Raw genomic sequence first — 22,565 nt, 5'->3', positions numbered from 1 at the left:
TGGCAAGGTGTGATCCACTGTGCTGAGCCCACTCCGCCGCCTCTGAAAAGGTGAAGACATTATCCAAGATACTGCGATCCTGGACAAAGCCTGTCTGAGTGTCATGAATGAGGTCTGGGAGTAGAGGCCGAACTCTGGCACTGATCATCTTAGCGAGGATTTTGTAGGCAGTAGTAAGGAGAGTGATCGGACGCCACTGGCGGATCTCCTGTCTATCTCCTCCCTTCGGGATGAGGCAAATCAGACCCGAAGAGAGGCTCTCTGGCATCAAACCGCTGCTGAAAATCCCCTGCAGAGCTGCGAGGAGGGGCTGATGGATCTGGTCCCAGAAGGAAATGAAGAAAGCTCGGGGAAGCCCATCCTCTCCTGGGCATTTCTGTCCGTCGATAGCCATCAAGGCCTCCAGCATCTCATCCGAGGTAAACGGCGCCAACAACATCGCCTGCATGCTAGGTTGGACCAGGGATGGAATGTGCCTCCACACCTCCTCACGGGCACGACTAGCACGAGGGGCAAGCGGCTCCTGCTGGAAGAGGGTCCTGTAGAAGTCAGTGGCCAACCCCAGGACCTCCCCCGAATCCGTAACGATGTGACCATCCGCTGTCCTGAGACTCCGAAGCTGATCACCTGCAGCTCTCTGGCCATGCGTCTTGAAGAACTCTCTGCACATCCGATCACCCTTCCGGGCCCAGAAGGAGAGAGAGGCGTGATAGGAAAACTCTGAGCGGCGCTGGAGTGTCTCCTCCAGGAGGGCTCTGGCTCGAAGGGCCTGGATCCGAAGCTCCTCCGAGCCCGGGGAAGCCTGCTGGAGTCGCTGAATGGATGCGAGGTCCCTCCGAAGAGCTCTCTCTCTACTCCACCACTCCTGACGAACCTGTAGGGCTGCTAGCTGGCAGATCTGGCTGGACTCCTTCAAAGCCTGCGCAACTGAGTCCACCAAATCCGTACACTCCCCCCAATCTCTGTCCCAAAGACTGCAAATACTGCTACGCACGTCCTCCCTCGAGAAAATAGAATCGGGAATCCTGCATGACCGGGGGGGGAAGGTCTGGGCTGCCGAATCTAATGAGAGGAGTACCGGCGCATGGTCGAAAAGTGTCGTCCCTGGAACTATACCCGCCTGACCGCCTCTACTGATGGCCCAATCACTGACATAGAATCTATCAAGCCTCTCCAGGAGTCTGCCTCCTTCCCTGCGGAAGCCCCAAGAGAAGTCCAGGCTCCCGTGCCAACGCCGGAAGGACGGGTCTCTCCAGCTGTCCCTACCTCCTGTCGCGAAGATGAAGGAGTCCCAAGCTGACTCCTCTGCCTGAGCCATACCTGTAAACTCCGGACCTCTGCCCTGCTGGTCCTCCAATGACTCCAGATTGTTGAAGTCACCTCCAACAATCCAGGAATCCATGACTGGAAGAATCCCTGTAAGTGTCCTCCAGAAAGTGGCTCTGCATCGGAGGTCTGTAGGAGCGTAGATATTGAGTATTCCAATTTTGGATCCCTCCAAATCCAGGCCTACCCAAAGGGCTCGGCCTGGAACGTGCCATGACCGAAAACTCCCTGGGCTAACTGCTCGCACACGGAGGTACAGACACCCCCACTCCTCCCCTGTGCACCGATCGAGGGCTCCCAGTAAGTGTAGGAACGTCCAGGGAGAACCTTCCCGCAGCTATGGGAATGAGCCGCAGAGAGCTTGTGCTCCTGGAGCAGAAGTACATCCAAACGACCAATCACTGCAGGCTGAAGTTCCTGCCGCAAAATGAGCTTCCTGGGACCACGGGTGCCAGAAGAGTGAAACCCGTTCACATTCCAGGATACGAGGTGTAGGCTCATGGCGAGGGATGGGGGGCTGCGAACAATTGTCTGCTCGCGGTCGAAGTCGATGAAGAATCAGGCATGTCGGAATGGAGGCGCTGCCGCTTATGAGAAGGTTTGGAGGGGGAGACGGGATCGTCCTGCCCGTCCTTCAACACCTTCAACAAAGGCGAGAGGCCTTTGGTGCCATGAACAAATGCTTTCTCGAGCCAGCTCGAGATCTCTGAAGTGGTCATCCCATAGAAGGTGCGGAGTTTCTGATGGGACCAAGCTCTGACATCCTGGGGGAGAGGCCATGACGGGGCAAGTCTGAGGATCACAATCAGTCGGAAGCGTTTGGCGGCGCAGCGCCACCGCAAGCGCACATCGCCCTCGGACCACTGAGTCTCGAGAAGCTGCCCACCGGACGGGCCTATCCAGGAACAGACCTGGGCGTGTGTCTGCTCTCTGAGCGCCTCCCAAACCGTGTCGTCTGTCCAGGTCTCGGTGCCATCGCTGAGGAACGTGAAGGCGAAGCTAGGGCCATCCCTAGGGGCCAAGGCGACAATCTTCCCATCCGCCCCTTTGCGGAGCAAGAAGATGCTGATGTCGAGATAAGCCGGGAAGGTCCCAAGGTCGGCCACGTCCAAGTAGTCCCAGGGGCCTGATCTGTAAAAGTCTCGAGGAAGCGCTCTCTCCTGAAGCTGAGACCCATCAGAGTCTGCCACTGAGGGGCTAGCAGCCATGGAAGCCTGCTCCGGTGGTGGTGTAGACTCCGGGTGTCCTGCCAGCGGGGGGGAGGGGGAGGAGGCTGAGGGGCAGGCGACTCGAGCTCCACGGAGGCGACTGGCGGAGCAGGTGGAGGAGGCGGAGCGGGGGCTGCCCTCGACTGGGAAGCCGAGGGTGCAGCTAACACTGTAGAGGAGTCGAGGGGGGCGGAGGGAGGGGGGGGATGGGGACTCCTCTGGAGCTGGGGCTGAGAGGGAGGAGAAGGAGACTGAGGAGGAAGAGACGGAGGCTGAGGCTGCGGGCCGGGCGAAGGGAGGGGAAACTGGGGAGGGGACTGGGGCTGAGTGGAAAGGGGCGGGGGAGCGGGAGAGGGGGGGATCTGAGGCTGTGACGGGCGGCCTGCCGTCGACGAAGAAGCTCTCCCAGGTCCCTGGGGCAGCTTCCTGTCAGGTCTCTGGGGTGCTGCTGCCGGAAGGGTAACCTCTGCCTCCTTGCCTTTATCCGAGATCTTCTTGTTCCTTCCTCTTTTCCTTCTAACCTCGGTCCAGCCACCCACTAACTCTGGACCGGGCTCCGCCTGCCTCGGCTCCTCCTGACGTGACTGTCCAGGGGGGGGGCGGGGGCGGAGGAGGCGGGGGCGGGGGGGGTCGAGGTGAACTGGCGAAGCGTGGGCACGCAGCCGCCAAGTGCCCAAAGCCATGGCACCTCAGGCACTGACCTGGCTGTCCGGTGACTATCATGCTCTGGGTGATGCTGCCGGCATCTGTCACAATCTCGATCACTGCAGGGAGGGTCGCAGGGTCTGCCACAGCCACTCGGACACGGGGGGCTCCTGCCGTGGTCACCGCATCGGCGAAGGTGTCGTGCATAACCCATCCAAAATGGGAGCCCAAGTCCCTGACAATCGGCCGCAGCTCAGCAGCAAGCCCTGGAAAAACTAGTGTCACTGGGTGGCGAGGTATACGGAACCGAACATCAAAATCTGCTGCTGCGCTGAATCCACGGTACCACGGGACTATCATGATAATCTTTCCATCCACCGATGTGGGGGAACCGGCAATCAGGTTGCTCACAGCTTTCTCATTAGAGAGTTTGAGCCAGAAGATGCCCCTTCCCATAAGGGCCACCTCCTCAATATGGCCATCCTCTAGCAGGAGAGTGGACTGGAGCCAGTCCCTGATGGCTGCTTTGGAGGGAGAGTGTCCAATGACTCTACCGTAAACAGAGGTACGGGCAAAGTCAGTGGCAACCTCCTGCACACGGGATGATTGTTGCTCTGTCAGGATAACGCGGTAGGCATCTGGAGAGGGAGGGTCCGACTGGGCCTCCGGATCCGGGCAGGGGGCCGCCATACCGCCAAGACTAACTGCAAGCTTCCGATGAAGAACAGGCTGCCACCCCAAAAGGGGAGACGAAGCGGGAGGATGGCGCCTGGGTATGGAAGGGATGGTGGTGGAGGCGGAGGGTGGAGGCGGGGTGGGGAAGTGAAGTAGAGGGGCGGGCGAAGCGAGGTGGGTGAACGGGGGGGGTCGAGCGGGGCGGGGTGAAGGGTACGGGGCAGGCGGGTGGCGCGGGAGGGCGGGGGGGGCGGGGGTGATGTGGCGGAGGCGGAGGGGTGAATTGGAGGGCGGGGGAGCGGAGTTTTAAAAAAAAAAAAAAAAAAAAAGTGGAGCGGAAGGAAGCGGGGGGAGCGGAATGGAGGCGAGGGGGGGTGGAAGGCGGAGAGGCGGGTGAGGGCGCGGGGGACGGGGGGGAGCGGGATGGAGGCGGGGAACGAGGGGGTCAGGTGAGTGAGCGAGGCGGGTGAGCGAGGGGCAGGTCGGGTGAGCGAGGGGGGCGGGTGAGCGAGGGCGGGGGGGGGGGCGAGGGCGGAGAGGCAGGGGGCGGGGGATGGGAGGCGACGAGCGAGGCGGAGGGATGGGTAGCGGGTGAGCGGGATGGCGGGTGAGGCGAGCGAGGCGGCGGGTGAGGGGGATGGCGAGCGAAAGGTGAGGGTGGAGAGACAGGGGGCGGGGGGTGGTCGCGGCGGGGGGGGGGGGGGGGGGAGGTAGCTAGCGATGGGGGATGGAAGCTCGCAGGAGCGACGCGTGCTGAAATGAAAATTATATGCTAATGCACAATGCGCACTTTTCCAAACAATGTATTTTAAATTTGGAGAAAAAGAATATTCCTTTGATTGCTCATTCATTTGCAAGATGCAGTTCAAGCTTAGTACAATTGGCACTATTGCACTCAACACACCTAAGCATATTTTTTCCTCCCATGCACTTGTCTAACTCATCTCTACACTCAGTCATGAACATGCCACAACTTATTCCTCTCATTTAGCATTACGTGCAGGCATGCATGTGTGCAAAATGCATGTCCCTATAGCGGTTACAACTCCCTCAAACCATCTTATATGTCCAACCTTCTAAACCTGTATTTCTCTTCATATTAATGCCTTCTATATTAATGTAGAGACATTAATCGAATTTTTATTAGATGTAGATCTATCATCTAGTTGCACATCATGCTCTTATCCTTCATGGAGAAGGTGGTGCAAATCACAAGAGGCAAGTATGTTCTAGATAACTTGATCTCAATATTTAGCAATACTACATTAGATGTATCTTATAAGTCATACACATCCTTATGTTCAAACTAAGCAAGATTGCAACATGGGCCACAAAAAACAAGGTGAGCTACCACACCCTTTACCTTTTTTATGCATCCTCCATTTAAGAATTCATATTTCCTCTAATGGTTGTGCATTTTCTTTTTTTAATCAAGAACAAAGAATCTTTGGGGGGGGGATAAAGAATGTAGAATGTAGAAAGAGGGACTACAAAGCTGTGAAACTATCTACCAACCAATTGTCCATATGAAATGTACAAACATAGTGACCTTTTTTTCAAGAATCATAACCTCAACATGAGAATTCTAAGGGAATCTTTAAGCGATTCCTTTTTAATCTTCATAAATTTGCAAATTGAGAAAAGTCTTAGGGGAGAAACGGGATCTCAAAAGATCCCAAATTAGTGTTTCATAATCTTTAGGGATTAGGAAGAGATTCAAGTGGACCAATGGGAGTGATCCTATCTATGGGCCAATGCCATGAGGTGGCACATAGGAATTCATGAGGGAATCTACCATTGACTGCTCCTCTTACACAGAGGGCCACCCAACCCCCACCCCTGCCTTCAACCCATGCTTGACCCTCCCCAATTCACCCTCACTTGCACCTACTCTAAATCTACCCCACCCTCTTCAACAATACTAAAGGTAGTCCCCTATGGGTGAAAATATCCTTGGGATAACTCCTGATCTAGCCTATTTCTCTTTTGTCCCCTCCTCCACTCCTCTATTGTGGTCTAGTGGATCCTTCCTCAGTTTTTTGATTTGGCCCCTTAGGTGCCGTACAACACCTTAGCTCACTAGATCTACTACCCTCTCTCCCTCCAAGTAGTACACTCTAGATCCCACCCCCTTTAGCTTTCTCTCTCCCTCTCTCCTTTCTTGTGTTTCACCCTCAACTTCTATCCTCTCATTTTATGTCCCCTTTAGGTGGTGCTAGAGTTTCATTTGTATTGGGTTGGTCTCTCTCCTCTTTTGTTGTATTTTTATTCCTTTTTGTTTTCTTGTCCTTTAATATGCACTACTCCAATGGAACCTCTCGGATAGCAAACAACTTCATCCACCCCATATTTGTTGATTCATTACTATATGTAAGCATGGTGAGGGACATCTCCACATGACCATGTAATGGTGTGGCTACTTGTATGTTCCATAACACCAAAACTGCATTGGGTGATGGATCCCTTGTACCTACAACTTGAATGATTGGATAGTCCTGAGAGGAATCCAATCTTGTATGGGGCCACATAATCTACCCAAGAGAAAGAGAGGGAATGTTCTACATGAGTAGAGGGGCCACATCTTGAGTCAAAGCTTTGGAAAGAAAGGGTGGCTTGCAAGGGTGCAACATGTCTACATGGAAAAGGACTTGTGCTTGCCTCCATCAATCAATCAAGCCATGATACCATCATATTGCAAGCTCTTCTACTCTATATACACCTTTAAACGTGATTGTAATTGCTCTATTTAAAAACCTATATTGGTGTTGGAGTTTCATTGTCATTAGTTTGGACTCTCTCCTCCTTTTTGTTGTAACTCGAATCCTTTTGTTTTCTTGCCCCTTAGAGGCACCACTCCATTGGGGCCTCTCTTATAGAAAACAACTTCATCCATCCATTTTTTCTTGATTTGTTACTATGCAAGCATGGTGAGAAACATCTCCACACAACCGTGTAATTTTGTGGCTACCTATATGTTCCACAATACCAAGAAGTCATTAGAGAGAGGGGATGTTCTACACTCACTTCATGAGTCGGAGAGACAACATCTTGGCATTAAAGCTTGGTAAGAAAGGGTGGCTTGCAGGGATGCAGGATGTCTACAAGGAAAAGGACTTGTGCTTGCCTTCATTAATTAATCAAACTATGATAGCATCATATTGTAAGCCCTTCTACTCTATATACAAATTTAGAACATGATTGTAATGGATCTGCTTTGAATCATTGGATAGCCATGAGAGGAATCCAATATTTTATGGGGCCATATAAGCTTCCCAAGAGAGGCATGTTCTACATGAGTAGAAGGGCCACATCTTGAGATTAAAGCTTGGGAAGAAAGGGTGGATTGCAAGGGTGCAGCATGTCTACATGGCAAAGGTCAAGCTATGATACCATCATATTATAAGCTCTTCTGCTCTATATGCACCTTACAACATGATTGTAATGGATCTATTTAAAAATTCTATGTTGGGCTTGCTAGAGTGCTTATTTGTGGAAGATGTATCTCCTTCAGACTTTGAGGAGGGGAAACTAGTGGAGCCTTCATAGGGAAGTTCACTTCCATTCATGAAGATGTGGGAACCAAATGCATGCTGGAGAGAAGTATTCTTCTTTATAAATGAGGAATGTATATTGGTGTAATGCAACCTAGATTTTTCCAAGGGAGAGAGGATATTGTGGCTATCTTCAAAGCATTCCATAGGCACAACTTCAAGACATGGATTGCAACCTAAAGGATATATATATTGCCATGAATTTCACATAGAGCTCCAAATGGGAAAGGTTGTCTTGGTTCATGCTACTTCATATTTTTGTTTCTTGTTTTCAAAATATTTTAATGCATAGAACAAAGACTATGTGGTCATGCAAATGCATATATGAAAGTTCTCTTGATGCTTTGCTTGGGGGAAATTTAGCAAGCAGTAGGGTGAACAAAAGGGTGGTGTGTTTCAATGCAATTAGGTACTACATTCATGACATAAATTGTATTTTTCTTTTCAGTACAAGGAAGCTTTTGCCCATTGAATTCTCCTTGACTTGAATGAGGACAATGGTATGTTGACCTATTGAGGTTGATGGTGGAGATGTTAAGAATGTGACTATTACATCACAATGGACTTGAAAGGATGTTTGAGAGCATTTGTTGGTCATGGAGGATAGTATGTTAAAGTCTTTCAAATTTACCTTGAATGATCAAAGGGTCCACAAGAAGGCCAAAAAGTTCATGCCCACCAATGTCAATCTCATCTCTCTTGCAACATTGAAGATAGTGTTTAACTAGTATGGGCATTAAATTAAGGATGGAAGTTTGAAATGTTATAAAAATTGTGGGTATTCGAATATGAGGTTTCATGTTTTAATTGTTTAAAGGCTTGAGGTGAATTTTTATTTAAAAATTACCATTTTATGGGTTTTTTAAATATATAAGGGTGTAGGAGGTGTTTGTTATTCACTTTCACTCTTCTTCAGCTAGAATTATTCTAATCATGCTAGTCCCTCATTTGTTGTAACATCCATACTATTGATACCGCATTCTCCATGGATTTAGCATGAGCAGTATTTTGTGAGTTCCTCTCACAAATCTTGTTTGTTGATAGGAGGATGAGCTTTTTCCTCTATTTTGCATGACCCTAGATGTCATAGGGATTGAAATTGGATTTCCATGATCTCATCAAGTATATGCAAGGCTTTATTAAGGATTTTACCATTTATGGGTTTTTTAAATATATAAGGGTGTAGGAGGTATTTGTTATTCACTTTCACTCTTCTTCAGCTAGAATTATCCTAATCATGCTAGTCCCTCCTTTGTTGTGACATCCATACTATTGATATCACATTATCCACCGACTTAGCATGAGCATCATTTTGTGAGTTCCTCTCACAAATCTTCTCTTATATTCCTTACGAGGGCTATTACCAAACGTGAGAGCACGGAGCTTCGCGGGAGATATGGCATCAAAATGAGTTTTGCGGGAGGTTCAGCACCACGTCCGAGAGAAGCGAAGGTTTGGGGGACACGTCGTGATGAGAGAAGCGGAGGTTTGGGGGAGGAGGAGGGAGCTTCAAGGAGAGAGGGCATGGTAGCTACACATGCACCACGTGGTGCTATCGTGAGCAGACAAGAGGTGGGCGAGCGAGCGCTATAGGAGTGCCATGTGGCACTGTCGACCAGCGGAGCAGGGAACAGAGGCACCATGTTCTAGACAAGGGAGCAGACGCAGGGGCCACATCACACAACCACAGTTGGCAGCATGGGCCTCAGAGGCACGTAGGTGATATGGCACGTGCGGAATGCCAGAACCATCAAGATGGTTTGCACCTCAAAATGCCACATGGCACTGTGAGGGATCACATAGGAACAGTCGACCAAATGTAGTGCGGTAGGTAGGAGCCACGTGGAACAACGAGCAAACAGACATAGCCAGAGGGATTGAGGTGGCAGTCATGACGATGACGAGCAGAGCAGAGGGGCCAGCGAGTGGGACGATGCGCCATGTGGTAGAGCCATGGCAAGCAACAGTGGGTAGAGGGATAGAGGGGGCCAATGAGGATGTGGCGGCCTCGTGTGGTGTTCACAGCGTAGCAGACTGTGGTGACATGGTGAGAAAAGGTGCATGCATGAGTTCAACCCTCAACTAGGCCTTTGTCTAGTTGTAAGAAAGTGTGTGTGTGTACGCACGTGTGCTCATAAGTGTTTGTGTGTGTGTGTGTGTGTGTGTGTGTGAGTGAGAGAGAGAGAGAGAGAGAGAGAGAGAGAGAGCATGCATGCATGCATGCGTGAGTTCAACCCTCAACTAGGCCTTTGCGGCTTTAAAGAGGTTTAATAAATATTGTAGCCTATATTTATTTTTTCTAGATGTATTAAGTCCGTGTGTGTGTGTGTGCATGTGTGCGTGTGTGTGTTAGCCATTTCTCTTATAAAGAACAAACAAAAATTCTTTATAAAGGTATTGTTTTTAAATATTATTTTTTATTTTTGCAAGCATTCCATTGAGCTATTAGCCGTAGCCCTCCAAACTAGGACCTTCTTTTGTTTGGTGAGGTAGGTAATGTTTTCTCCTTGCCACTTGCATTTGCTTTAATAATATATGGATAAATGAAAAATGAAAAATCGAATTAGTTTTTATTTAAAGTGTGTCAGAGTCTCTCTCTCTCTCTCTCTCTCTCTCTCTCTCTCTCTTCCCAATATTTGTATTCTACTTGGATATATGTTACAAGAAGGTGTTACAAGAGATTGCAACTGAACATTTTTCCCCTTTTAAATTCTTTATTATATGCATATGTGCGATGTCTTGGAAAGTATTCCTTTTTTATAAATTATGTGCCATGTCTTGATCTATTGTCTATCTATGTCATTCACCTCCTAGCTAGACCTTAGCGGCATCACAAGTTTTAAAAAAAAAGAGAAGCATTTATTTCAGGGGGGAGAGGAGGGGGGGAGGGATGATGTGGATGGATGCACAAAGATTGGTTTGCTAGGAGAGATTGCAAACTGAAAATTTTTTCCTTTTATATTCTTTATTATATGCATATGTGCGATGTCTTGGAAAGTGTTCCTTTTTTATAAATTATGTGCCATGTCTTGATCTGTTGTCTTTCTATGTTGTTCACCTCCTAGCTAGGACCTTAGTAGCATCACAAGTTAAAAAAAAATAGAGAAGCATTTCTTTCGGGGGGGGAGGGATGATGTGGGTGGATGCACAAAGATTGGTTTGCTAGGAGAGATTGCAAACTGAATTGTATTTTCATTTTTATGTTCTTTATTATACTCAGGTGTGTGTGCATAAATCATTTTCTATTCCATCGAAAATGATGTTTAGCCATTTCTCTTATCCTTGATCTTTAGCAGTGATGAGTGGATGTGTATTGTGGGCCTTATTGAGCTATTAGCAATTATTCTTTATGAAGGTATTGTTTTTAAATATTGTTTTTTATTTTTGCACGCACTCCATTGAGCTATTAGCCGTAGCACTCCTAACTAGGACCTTCTTTTGTTTGGCGAGGTAGGTATAGATAAACAATAAATGAAAAATGGAATTAGTTTTATTTCAATTTTTATTTAAAGTGTGTTAGAGTCTCTCTCTCTCTCTCTCTCTCTCTCTCTCTCTCTCTCTCTCTCTCTCTCTCTCTCTCTTCCCAATATTTGTATTCTACTTGGAGATATGTTACAAGAAGGTGTTACAAGAGATTGCAACTGAACATATTTCCTCGGGGGGGTCACTATGTATAAAACCCTCTTTATCACGTGCGTTCAAGGCGTATTTCTAAAATCCCTTATCTTTAAATTTTTCATCAATAAAATGTACCATTTTTCTATACAAATCCGTAAAATTTTCCCAAATTTGTTTTAAATACTCCCTTATGTAAATTAACTTTTGTTAAATTTAGATATTAAAAAAATCCTTTTGTTGAACTCACATGATAGGGTTACATATGATGAGTGACCCCCCCGAGCATATTTCCCCTTTTAAATTCTTTATTATATGCATATGTGCGATGTCTTGGAAAGTATTCCTTTTTGATAAATTATGTGCCATGTCTTGATCTGTTGTCTATCTATGTCATTCACCTCCCAGCTAAACCTTAGCGGCATCACAAGTTTTTTAAAAAAAGAGAAGCATTTATTTCAGGGGGAGAGGAGGGGGGGAGGGATGATGTGGATGGATGCACAATGATTGGTTTGCGAGGAGAGATTGCAAACTGAACATTTTTTCCCTTTTATATTGTTTCTTATATGCATATGTGCGATGTCTTGGAAAGTATTCCTTTTTTATAATTAATGTGCCATGTCTTGATCTGTTGTCTATCTATGTCGTTCACCTCCCAGCTAGACCTTAGCGACATCACAAGTTTTGAAAAAAAAGAGAAGCATTTATTTTGGGGGGGGAGAGGAGGGGGGAGGGATGATGTGGATCGATGCACAAAGATTGGTTAGCTAGGAGAGATTGCAAACTGAAATTTATTTCCCTTTTTATGTTCTTTATTATATGCATGTGTGTGTGTGTCTTTGTGTGTGTGTGTAACTCATTTTTTATTCCATCGGAAATGATGTTTATCCATTTCTCTTATCCTTGACCTTTAGTGATGAGTAGATGCGTATTGTGGGCCTTATTGAGCTATTAGCAAACATTCTTTATAAAGGTATTGTTTTTAAATATTATTCTTTACTTTTGCAGGCACTCCATTGAGCTATTAGCCATAGCGCTTTTTAAATAATCTTTTTGTGTGTTTTGGAAGACAAAGAAAAAAAGAGACTATTTATTTGAAGTTAACAAGAATCTTAGTTATTTCAGTTTTTGTGTGTTAGATTAGTATTTTTAAATAATCTTTTTGTGCATTCTGGAACACGTAAAGAAAAAAAGAGACTATTTATTTGAAGTTAACAAAAAACTTATTTAATGAAAGCTAGAGTTTGTGTGTGTGTGTGTGTGAGGTCTCAGAATTTAGGGCAACCAGATCGAGCTTGCAGACATCTCTGGTCTTGGAGCAAGAAACCAAGGCAGTGTTGGTTTTATTTGGGCATCTTAAATTAGGCAGTGTTGATAATTAGGCTTGGTTTATGATAATTCGTGAGGAAGGTATTGAGGGTTGAAAAGTTTGTTTGTGGTTGATGATGAGAAAGGCATGATGTAGCTCAGAGAGTAGGTTTGGGTTGTAGGATGGGATGTCGGCAAGGGTGAGAGGGAGAAGGACGTTGTAAGGGGCATGTAGATTTTAGGAATGTCCCTGTAGATGAGTAATTAGACTTGGTGTATGATCATTAGTGGGGAAGGTAGTAGGGTTGACAAGTTTGTTTGTGGCCGGTGATGAGAAAGGCATATTGTAGCTCAGAGGTCCGGTTTGGGTTATAGGATTGAGAGGGAGAAGGATGTTGTAAGGGGCATGTAGACCTTGGGAATGTCCTTGTAGATGAGTATGGGCGGTAGAAGAAGCTTTTGTAAAACGATATAGCTTGCATCATAGCTTAAAGGAGACACCCTTCTTCAATAGGGAGTTCAGCATCAATTAAGCATCCAATATAGGAGACTTTGATAGATGTCTAGGAATAGATAGAGATGTGTCCAAAGCCAAGGGTGGTGGGCATTCCATAAATTGTAGGCAGTGTTGGTAATTAGACTTGGTGTATGATGATTCGTGGGTTGAAAAGTTTGTTTGTGGCTGGTTATGAGAAAGCCATGATGTTGCTCAGAGAGTAGGTTTGGGTTGTCGAATGGGATGTTGGGAGGGGTGAGAGGGAGAAGGACATTGTTGGGGGGCAACTAGACCTTGGGAATGTCCCTGTAGATGAGGATGGGAGGTAGAAGAAGTGTTTGCAAAACGGCATAGCTTGCATCATAGCTTAAAGGAGATGCCCTTCTTCAATAGGGAGTTGAGCATCAATCAAGGATCCAATGTAGGAGACTTTGATAGATGTATAGGATTTCTCTCAATCTTTAAAGCCTTGAGTCTAATGCAGTTTGACAACTGAGTCAATATACATCCCTGAAAATGTTTTTCTATTTTGTTTCGTCGGCCGCAGTTTGCAAGGATGACTTCTGTCATTGTAAAGTGGGGCATATGTCATTGTTGCCATTGGAAGATCCACCAGAGAATCTAAAAGTTCTACTTCATGGAAGTGACGCCAGAAGCAGATCATTTAAGGGTGATATAAGAGCCTATAATAGTGTCATGGTGTTTGCCTCCTTGGGAACCCAAGTTAATCAAATGTTTTTGGGGAATAGGGATATACATAATTTTTGGATTCATGGCATGGTGTACCCTCATGTTGGGAGTTTGCTACCTAATGAGTCTAGACAAGAGCTTCCACGGTTTGCACAATTATATGTCCATGATACAGATCATGAGTTGTAAAACCATTTAGATGGGATGCTTGGTTTGAATCTTGGTATTTTGGAATTGTTGCAGAGGATGATGCATGAATACAATCCGTATGCCGATGCACTGGTTGCTATGGGGGAAGTATTGAGAAGAAATCCACATGCAAACTTGAAGATGGTAATTTGTGAGATCTGGTCAACCTCAAGATAGTACTTGGTCCCGCAATGGATTGATAACCAGAATATCAAATTTGCATCGATCATACATGTCATTCATGTATGTTTTTGTATTTCCCCGAGAGGAGGATGGATGGCATTTATATATCCCTTATAGAGATGTTCCTAATCACGTATCATTACATGATGTACAAAGGAAAAATTGTATGACACAGAGACAGTATTATTCATACCATCTACAGGTAAGGCTTGATGCAAGTGTGTGCCTTCTAGGAGGGGGAGATTATTACCGTAGCATGGAAGAGTCCAAATTAGTGTAAATACGCAACAATCAATCTTCTTTATGTGCAAAAGTTCATCAAGGATTGATGGACATGGTAAATGCAGCTGATGCAGTGCATAATGTATTGGGCAATGCTGTCGGGCGTAGAGTTATGTTGCCATGCTCTTTTTTCCCTGAGTTGCATGAGATTATTGCACAATGCAATGTTCATGGCCCATGCAGTGCACTTAATGTCTCTATTGCTTGCATGTTTGATGGCAAATGTAGTCGTCATTCACTATCCGCGTCCCTTCTCTCAGTCTACTGTGGTGGGTAATGACGGTTACCCTATCTACATGCATCGAGATGATGGTAGAAAGATACAGGTGAAAGAGGGTATAGTGGATAATCATTGGATTGTGCCATTCAATCCTTTCCTCTCTATGAAATACAAGGCACATATCAACGTTGAAATTTATTCCATAATTACTGCAATCAAGTATTTTATATAAATACGTGTATAAGGGACATGATAGAGCAACCGTCAGGATGTAGATAAACTATGTAAAAGGACAAGGACAACTACACAACCCAGTCGATTGTGACATTGATGAGAGAAACAATTAGCTAGATGCACGTTATGTATCAGCATTAGAAGCATGCTGGCGCATTTATGAGTATGATATGCATGATGAAAAGCCAGATGTACAAAGGTTGTAGGTCCATCTTCCGATGTTGAATAATGTGATATTCAGAGATGATGATGATTTGCACAACGTGGTGGATAGGGAACAGAACAGAAAGACCAGCCTCACGAAATGGTTCACTTACAACTGAATACAACATGATGCAGATAATTTGCTTTATAGTGACTTTCCATGCGAGATGGTCTGGAACAAAATCCAATAAAAAGTGGTCTAGAAGAAGGCGGGGCAATAGCATTGGTCAGATGTATAACATTTCTCCATCTGCTGGTGAATTACATTTCATGCGTATGCTACTTAACGTTTGCAAGGGTTGTAAGTGTTTTGATGACTTGTGCACTTTTGATGGGCAAGTTTACCCTACTTTCAAGGCAGCATGTGTAGCTAGAGGTTTGTTGGAAAGTGATGAGGAATGGTTTATCTGCATGCAAGAGGTTGTTTTACATCAAAATAGCACACAATGAGGCACCTTTTTGTTGCAATGTTGATTTTTTTGAGCAAGCATCTCTAGGAATTTTGTGGGAAAGATTCTCAGACAATCTATCAGATGATTTCTTCCATGCATTGGAATCAAGTATGGTTGACCATCATGGATTGGCACGGAAGGAGGCTCTATGGCACTTGGAGCACATTCTCCAACAACATGGGAGAAGGTTGGTAGAGTTTGATGGATTGCCTACCTTGGATAGATCATGTGTATTGGCAACTACAAATGCTCTATTGCACGAAGAAAGAATGTTTGATTTTGAGAGTGGAGGCACGACTTGGTCAATGGATGGAAAGTACCTTAAATCATTGTCAACGGACTACCTTCGATCGGATTTTGGCAACGGTCTATGCAAATGTTGGTGTAGTGTTTTTTCTTGATGGTCCCTAGAAGAGGATCTGGAAAGACTTTCCTATACAATTGTTTGCTTTCTCGGTTGCGTGGGAGGGGCATGTTGCTTTGGCATGCGCTTCTTCTGGGATTGCAGTGTTGTTACTAAGCAATGGACTCACAACACACTCGTGATTCAAGATACCACTGGATTTGGATGCCACCAGCAATTGCAATATAAAAGTTAACAGTCATCTTGCAGATGTTCTAAAGATAGCAAAGTTGATAATATCGGATGAGGCACCCATGACTCATCGATTCGCATTTGAGGCACTGGACAGGACGCTACAAGATATCATGTCATTGTCAACTCTACATTTTGCCACTCAAGGATTTGGAGATGCATAAAGGTATTGAAGCTAGTACAGAATATGCGGGTTATTCAAGAAGGTGATAATTCAATAGAGCAGGACTTCAAAGCATGGGTGTTAGATATTGGAAATGGAACTAACAAGTGTATAAAAGAAGACACTGTTGCAGTCCCATCAAATATGCTTTTAAGGACAAACTCTATGGAAGGTTTGATTGAGTGGGTGCATACAGGACTTGCAAGGGAACTATGGATTATGCACCGTAATTTCAAGACCACACTATTCTCGCACCTCGAAACCTTGAAGTTGATGTAGTCAATGCTACTGCACTAAAGGCAATGCACGGTGACGAAAAGGAGTATCTAAGTGCAGACTCAGTAGAGAGAGCTCATGTGGAGATTCTTTTTTGTATGCAATAGAGTATCTTAACACACTCAATCTTGGTGGTGGATACCCACCTCATCGGCTAGTTTTGAAACAAAATGCTCCCCTCATTTTGTTGCACAATCTGAATCCTCAGCATGGATTATGCAATGGGACTCGGCTGATATGCAAAGAGTTTCACACAAAGGTATTGGAAGTTAAGATTATCACTGGGACCAATGCTGGAGATAGGATGTTCATTCGAAGAGTAACTTTCATTCCAAGTAACTTGAAACTTCCATTCGATATGAGAAGGTGGCAATTTCCTGTTTGGCTAGCATTTGGCATGACGATAAACAAGGCACATGGCCAAACAATGTCTATCCTAGGCTTATACTTGGCAACACCGGTGTTTAGTCATGGGCAATTATATGTGGCTCTCGCCTATCCGATCATCAAATGCAGTCAAAGTATCCCTTCCAGAGAGTGTGGATTGGGTTAGTGATGAGGATGCTAAAATGAGTTGTACCACAAATGTTGTATACAAAGAGGTTTTACAATTGGCATCAAGAAGAACCTAGCAGTATGCAAGTGCTCTTTGAAAGCCTCTTCAGACTTTGTTGGGTGACAAATTTTCACAATCTTTGTTGTATCATTGTGTTCTTTTAGGCGATCAAATGTCTATCAATTGTAAGCCTTTGAAGTGTGGATTAAAAATTGGTGATGACTATCTATTGTTACTGTAATATGATATGTATTGTTATTGTAATACATGATATGATAGGATGGCAACGTCATTTACATTCACCACCAAGACAGGTGCACAGGTAGCAAGTACATAATTGTGTAGTACTCAATTGCTAAGTTGACTTATTTAATAGTATAGTCATTTACCTTTAGGAATATACAGATCCCGATGGTTGGAGAGCTGGGGTACATGCCCAGCTATTGGTTGACATCTTGGAGTTGGAGAGCTTTGTTGGGTAGATAACCTATATTTATTTTTGCTTTGTTTTTTCATATAGGTGAAAGCTACTTAGGTTACATAAATAAGCGAATAAACATGATATTATTTTCCTTTAGGGCAGTTCCCGTGACTCAAGTTTTCCATTGAATCTCCTCGGTCCAGCATATGATGGGGTGGAACGCCTCAATTTTGGATATTTTGCTGTGAGTTCTCAGCGTCTTACTGGGAATAATGGTCCCCAGACCATCTATGTGCACTTCATTGGGTACATGGAGCCGATGGGAACTTGGCAACCATATCATATGACATAACCTTCATTAAGCATCAATACATGTGGCAATTGGGGTCATATTTAACGTCCATATGTGTATCTAATCTAAGATCCAAAATGAGAGTCACACACTTTGAGCTCATGTCACATACTTTGAGTTCAAATATGACCTTGAGGGTCTCTTAAACATTCCACTTCCTACCAAAAAATCCATAGAAGGCATGCATGTTTACCTAGTTACATTAAATATCCCAAGAATGCATGTTTTCACTTTGAAGCAAAACTTTTAAAAAAATAGAGCTCAAATTTATAAATGAGGAGCTCAAGCTTCAAGGAGGAGATTGAGTAGTTATGCCCTATCAAGATGTAAGATCACCTAGGCCGAATTTAGGACCCTCATACACCTTGCAAATACTATATATATCTTGCAAACTACCCAAGCCAAAGTAAGAACCCACCCCTACAACTTCCAAAAACCTACATCTACCTTGAGGAAAAGCTAGGTTTGCACAACTAATTGCAAACAATGAGGAGCTTAAGTACCACCTCTAGAGCTTGAATCACATGCTCTTGAGTCTCATTGAGATACATGATTTTCAATAGAAGTATCCATAATTTCTTTAAGTTTCCCACCAAAGCCCACATAATTCTTTTTGAAGCACATGAAGGCACATGCAAACAAGTTTAATTTACCTTATCCTACACAAAAACATAGAAATACCCTGGCACTACACTCAATCTTGAATTCCAGCTCTTGAGCAAGTGAAAAAAAAGGGAAACCCAAATAAAACTTGGCACAATCACATCCTTTCACAAGCACAAGTTTAAGAATGATTTTGTTTAAGAAATTCAGTCACATTTTAAGTGAGAGAATGTACGATTCATTCATTCACATTCACATGTAAGAGTGATGATCTATAGATATTCATTTATTTACATGCACAAGTGAGAGAATGTAAGATTCATTCATTCACATTCACATGCACAAGTGTAAGAATGATTATCTATGTAGCTATCCATTCATTCACATGCATGAAAAAATATGACATTTTTCACAAGCACTCATTAACACAAGTGTAACAATGATATTTATATTATTAATGAAAAGTGAAAATATGACATTTTTTCACAAGCACTCACCAACACAAGTGTAAGAATGCTTCTTCTATAATTATTCACATACATACACATGTGAATGATATACATTTTTATTTATTTGCATGTACAAGTGTAAGAATGGTTCTTCTATAATTATTCACGTACATGCACATGTGAATGATATACATTTTTATTTATTTGCATGTACAAGTTTAAGAGTAAATAATTTCAAAGACAATTTACAACACTATTTCATATAGTATCTAGAAAGATTGACTACTACACGCCAATGTATTTCTGATGCTTATCTCTCAAAGTTTTGCAGGCCTTAGATTATTTTGTGCCACGGTTGTGGAATTTGGACCAGTAGGACTTGTGGGTGGGGAATCTATCGGTATGGCCGTTGAGAATCAACACCCATACTGACAGCCATCCCAGCTCTACCGACACCCATATCGACTCTAGCATTCCAAATACCGACAAACATATGCTAGACATACCGATACCCATATTGACTCTAGCATTCACCAATGAAATTACAAAAAATATAAAAAATATAAGAATGTGTACACCAATATATATTCATGATGTGAAATTATTATACAAATCGACATAATGCAAGTATAAAAGTAAAAGGGCCAAGGACAAAAAGCTTTCTCGATGGAAATAGAACTAATTAGTAGCATTTACATCAAAGGCTAGGTCTTCATCCAAGTCCATCATAAAAAATAAGTCTATCTGTAGTTCTATGCCCAACTCACCTATATCATCATGGCCTATACTACCTAAGACTTGATCCTCTAATTCACCCTCTTCAGTATTATTAGGTAATACATTATCCCCATCTTCTTCCCAATGTTGTGATCTCCACCGTTCTCTATTATGATGTTGTTATTTCTACCTTCTTCTCCCATATCATGATCTTCACCTTCTTTCCTAGATCCATTGGCATCAATATGATCCATTGGCATCTTCATATCCACATCCCTATTTGTAAAAGTCAGTTTACTTGGAGGAGAAACTTGGACCATATCCCATTATCTTAGACTGATCTAGATGAAAGACCACCTATGTTCACATAAAAAATGCCATTAATTATATTAATTTATGATTAAGTAACTTTCATTGGTCCAAATATTCGTGAAGTCTATGGCAAAAAGCCAGTACCGCCTTTTATGATTGTAACATTGGGACTGTTGTAGATAGTTCTGAAACCATTTTACATCAAGGATAAAAATACTAAATTCTTTAAGCTCGACTTTTAAGATATCGTATACGGTCCCATAATAATCTAATTGTGAGGAAAGGAGGTTGGTATCAGATGTGTTTTCTCAGCTATCTTGTATGAAGCTAGCCATGACTCCACAATCAAATGTGGCTCTCTTAGAATCAATGCGTTCCACCTAAAAATATGATCCATATAACAATAATGCATTGTACTTTTTGAACTACAAAAGAAAATCATTAAAACAAAGAGGATCCATTATTTTATAGTGATTATGACCATGATTTGCTTAAGAAAATCAAAAAGTAAGAAACTTACATGTAGATCACATCCTCATGCAAACTCCTGCTCTTGCATTGTTACCACCTTTGGCTTGACGAAGAGCTTGTTGTAGTTAAGCACGTGACATATCTTTGGGTAGAAGAGCAAGGTCCTGTGGATGTGGTTGTGTTCACCTATGCAAGGCTCTAAATCTTATCCTTGCCTTTTCTCTTTTTATTTTAGCCTCTTCATTTCTTTGAATCCACTTTTGCATGTCTGCGCTATTGAGGATACAAAATTTATTGTTTTCCTTCCTCAACTCTTTAGCCATGTTTCTTTGAATCCCCTTTCCTTGAGAAATCTCGGCAATGATACGATTAGATCATCCTTGTTATGCCAAGCCTGTGGCATATTAGGATCCATGGATGCAAGAAACTCAATGATATATACTAATGACTCTTCAACAAGCCAACCCTCTGCCATGCTTCCTTCAGGTCTTACATTTGCCTTACAAATCTGTTCAAAGTTTTCATAAATTGTTCAAGGAAAACATCCAATGACTATGAATGGTTCCTGCAATAGCAACCTCCTCTACTATGTAGACAAGCAACTAGTGAACCTAAGTTTTCATAATGCTTGAGGAAAATTGCTTCTCAAGCAAGTATATACCTTTGATGGAGTCCACACTAGCCTTCTTGATGCTTGGTAGAGATCCATCTATTTCAGATGCAGATGTAAGATTCAAAACTTGCTTCTCATTCAAAATTAAATAAAATATCAATATGATAGTAAGCATACCTCACAATGCCATTGATCTTGTAGATAGCTTTGCTAACATCTTTTGATAAGAATTCTTCACGATTATTGGGAGGATAAACAATCCAAGCAATAAAGGAGTTATAACCCTGCATTGCAATCATAGTTATAGTAATGCACCGTAATCTTAATCTTAAGAACATTGAAGCATTAATATCAATTTGAAACATGTAGAATACCTGTAAGAAGGGGCTAGCATAGAATGCATTCTTTACTGTTATGTAAGAAATGTATTTTATACAAATCCACACAAGTAGCTCATATATTGCTTGTTGGCTTAAGATGAACAAAGAGTGACAAATCTACAATTGTATGTTGGGGATTAAGCTCTAACTAAGGCTAAAAAGGTGAGTAAATAAGGTTAAGAAGATGCGTAGGCATTAATTAAATGTACGAAAGGGATAACTAATTCAACTCTAAGTAGGGATAAAAGGTTAACTCTGTTGAAGTCACAAGTGTTTATGCTCTACGGAAGGAACTACAAAGGTTACTAAATGAAAGGTAAATATTGAAGGTCTTAAAGCAAGTAATCTTAACTAGTTGTGGACTTGTGGCAAAGTGATACGAAGGTTCTTTTGATCGAGAGTTGTGAATCAATTCAATCTTTATTGGTATTAGTCCTTATATAATATATCCCAAACATCGAAATGAAAAAAAAAAATTGTTCTTAATATTCCAATAGTCTCATAGAACCTAGATCATTCCTAATCTTCATTTCAACTCGAGTATCTCTAGAGAGAGAGAAAGAGTTCATATGAGTGCACTCATTCAAATCTACCATAGTGTGAAGGAAATGATGAATTACTGTGTGTATAAGCGCGCGCTCATGGGAGAAAGTCTCTCTCTCTCTCTCTCTCTCTCTCTCTCATTCATTTAAATGATGCAAAGTAAAGGAGGTTCTTATGGCCCCTGTTGACCATATTTAATCTAATGGCCAAGAATATTCCTCTAATGGCTTTCTCGTGTCTGGTCAGGGCTATTTGACACCCATGTACACATCTGCAGTAGTCTATTAACACAAGATTGGTATTACTATCGTTGTTGTTGGATGTGTTGAGTTTGATGCCTAGGATCGACATCTAATGACCCTGTGAGGGCCCTACCTTGTGGCCTGACATTAAAAATTTCTTCTCCTCCATGTGTATATAGTCTTATCTTGGCCAACATTTTTGCCACTTCTCGCGAGCAGACTTGTTTGGTTACGGGAGTGACTCTTGTGGTTGGGTATGTTGAGTTTGATCCCTAGGATCGATGTTTAGGTAGGTAGCATTGTGGAATGAAAGGGAAATCTGGCCTCTCATGAAGCCCCGTGTCATTTCATGAAACGATGTGTTATATATTTTATTTGAAGAGTGACTCTTGTCGTTGGGTATGTTGAGTTCGATCCCAAGGATCCATGTTTGATGACCGACGTTAAAATATCATTATTTTTTTTTTTTCTCCTTAATAGATTAATAGATAGATGTGATTGGCAAATTAAGGGTGGAGAGCCGCGATCCAAACATGATGCCCTTTCATCAATTCATGTCACAAAATTTCTGTTCGTCTTCAACACCACAGATCA

The sequence above is a fragment of the Dipteris shenzhenensis genome, chromosome 33, assembly GCF_047967505.1.
Source record: "Dipteris shenzhenensis isolate YYH24624 ecotype China chromosome 33, Dip_SZ_1.0, whole genome shotgun sequence".
Lineage (NCBI taxonomy): Eukaryota > Viridiplantae > Streptophyta > Polypodiopsida > Gleicheniales > Dipteridaceae > Dipteris > Dipteris shenzhenensis.
Note: the sequence above shows the minus strand (reverse complement) of the source record.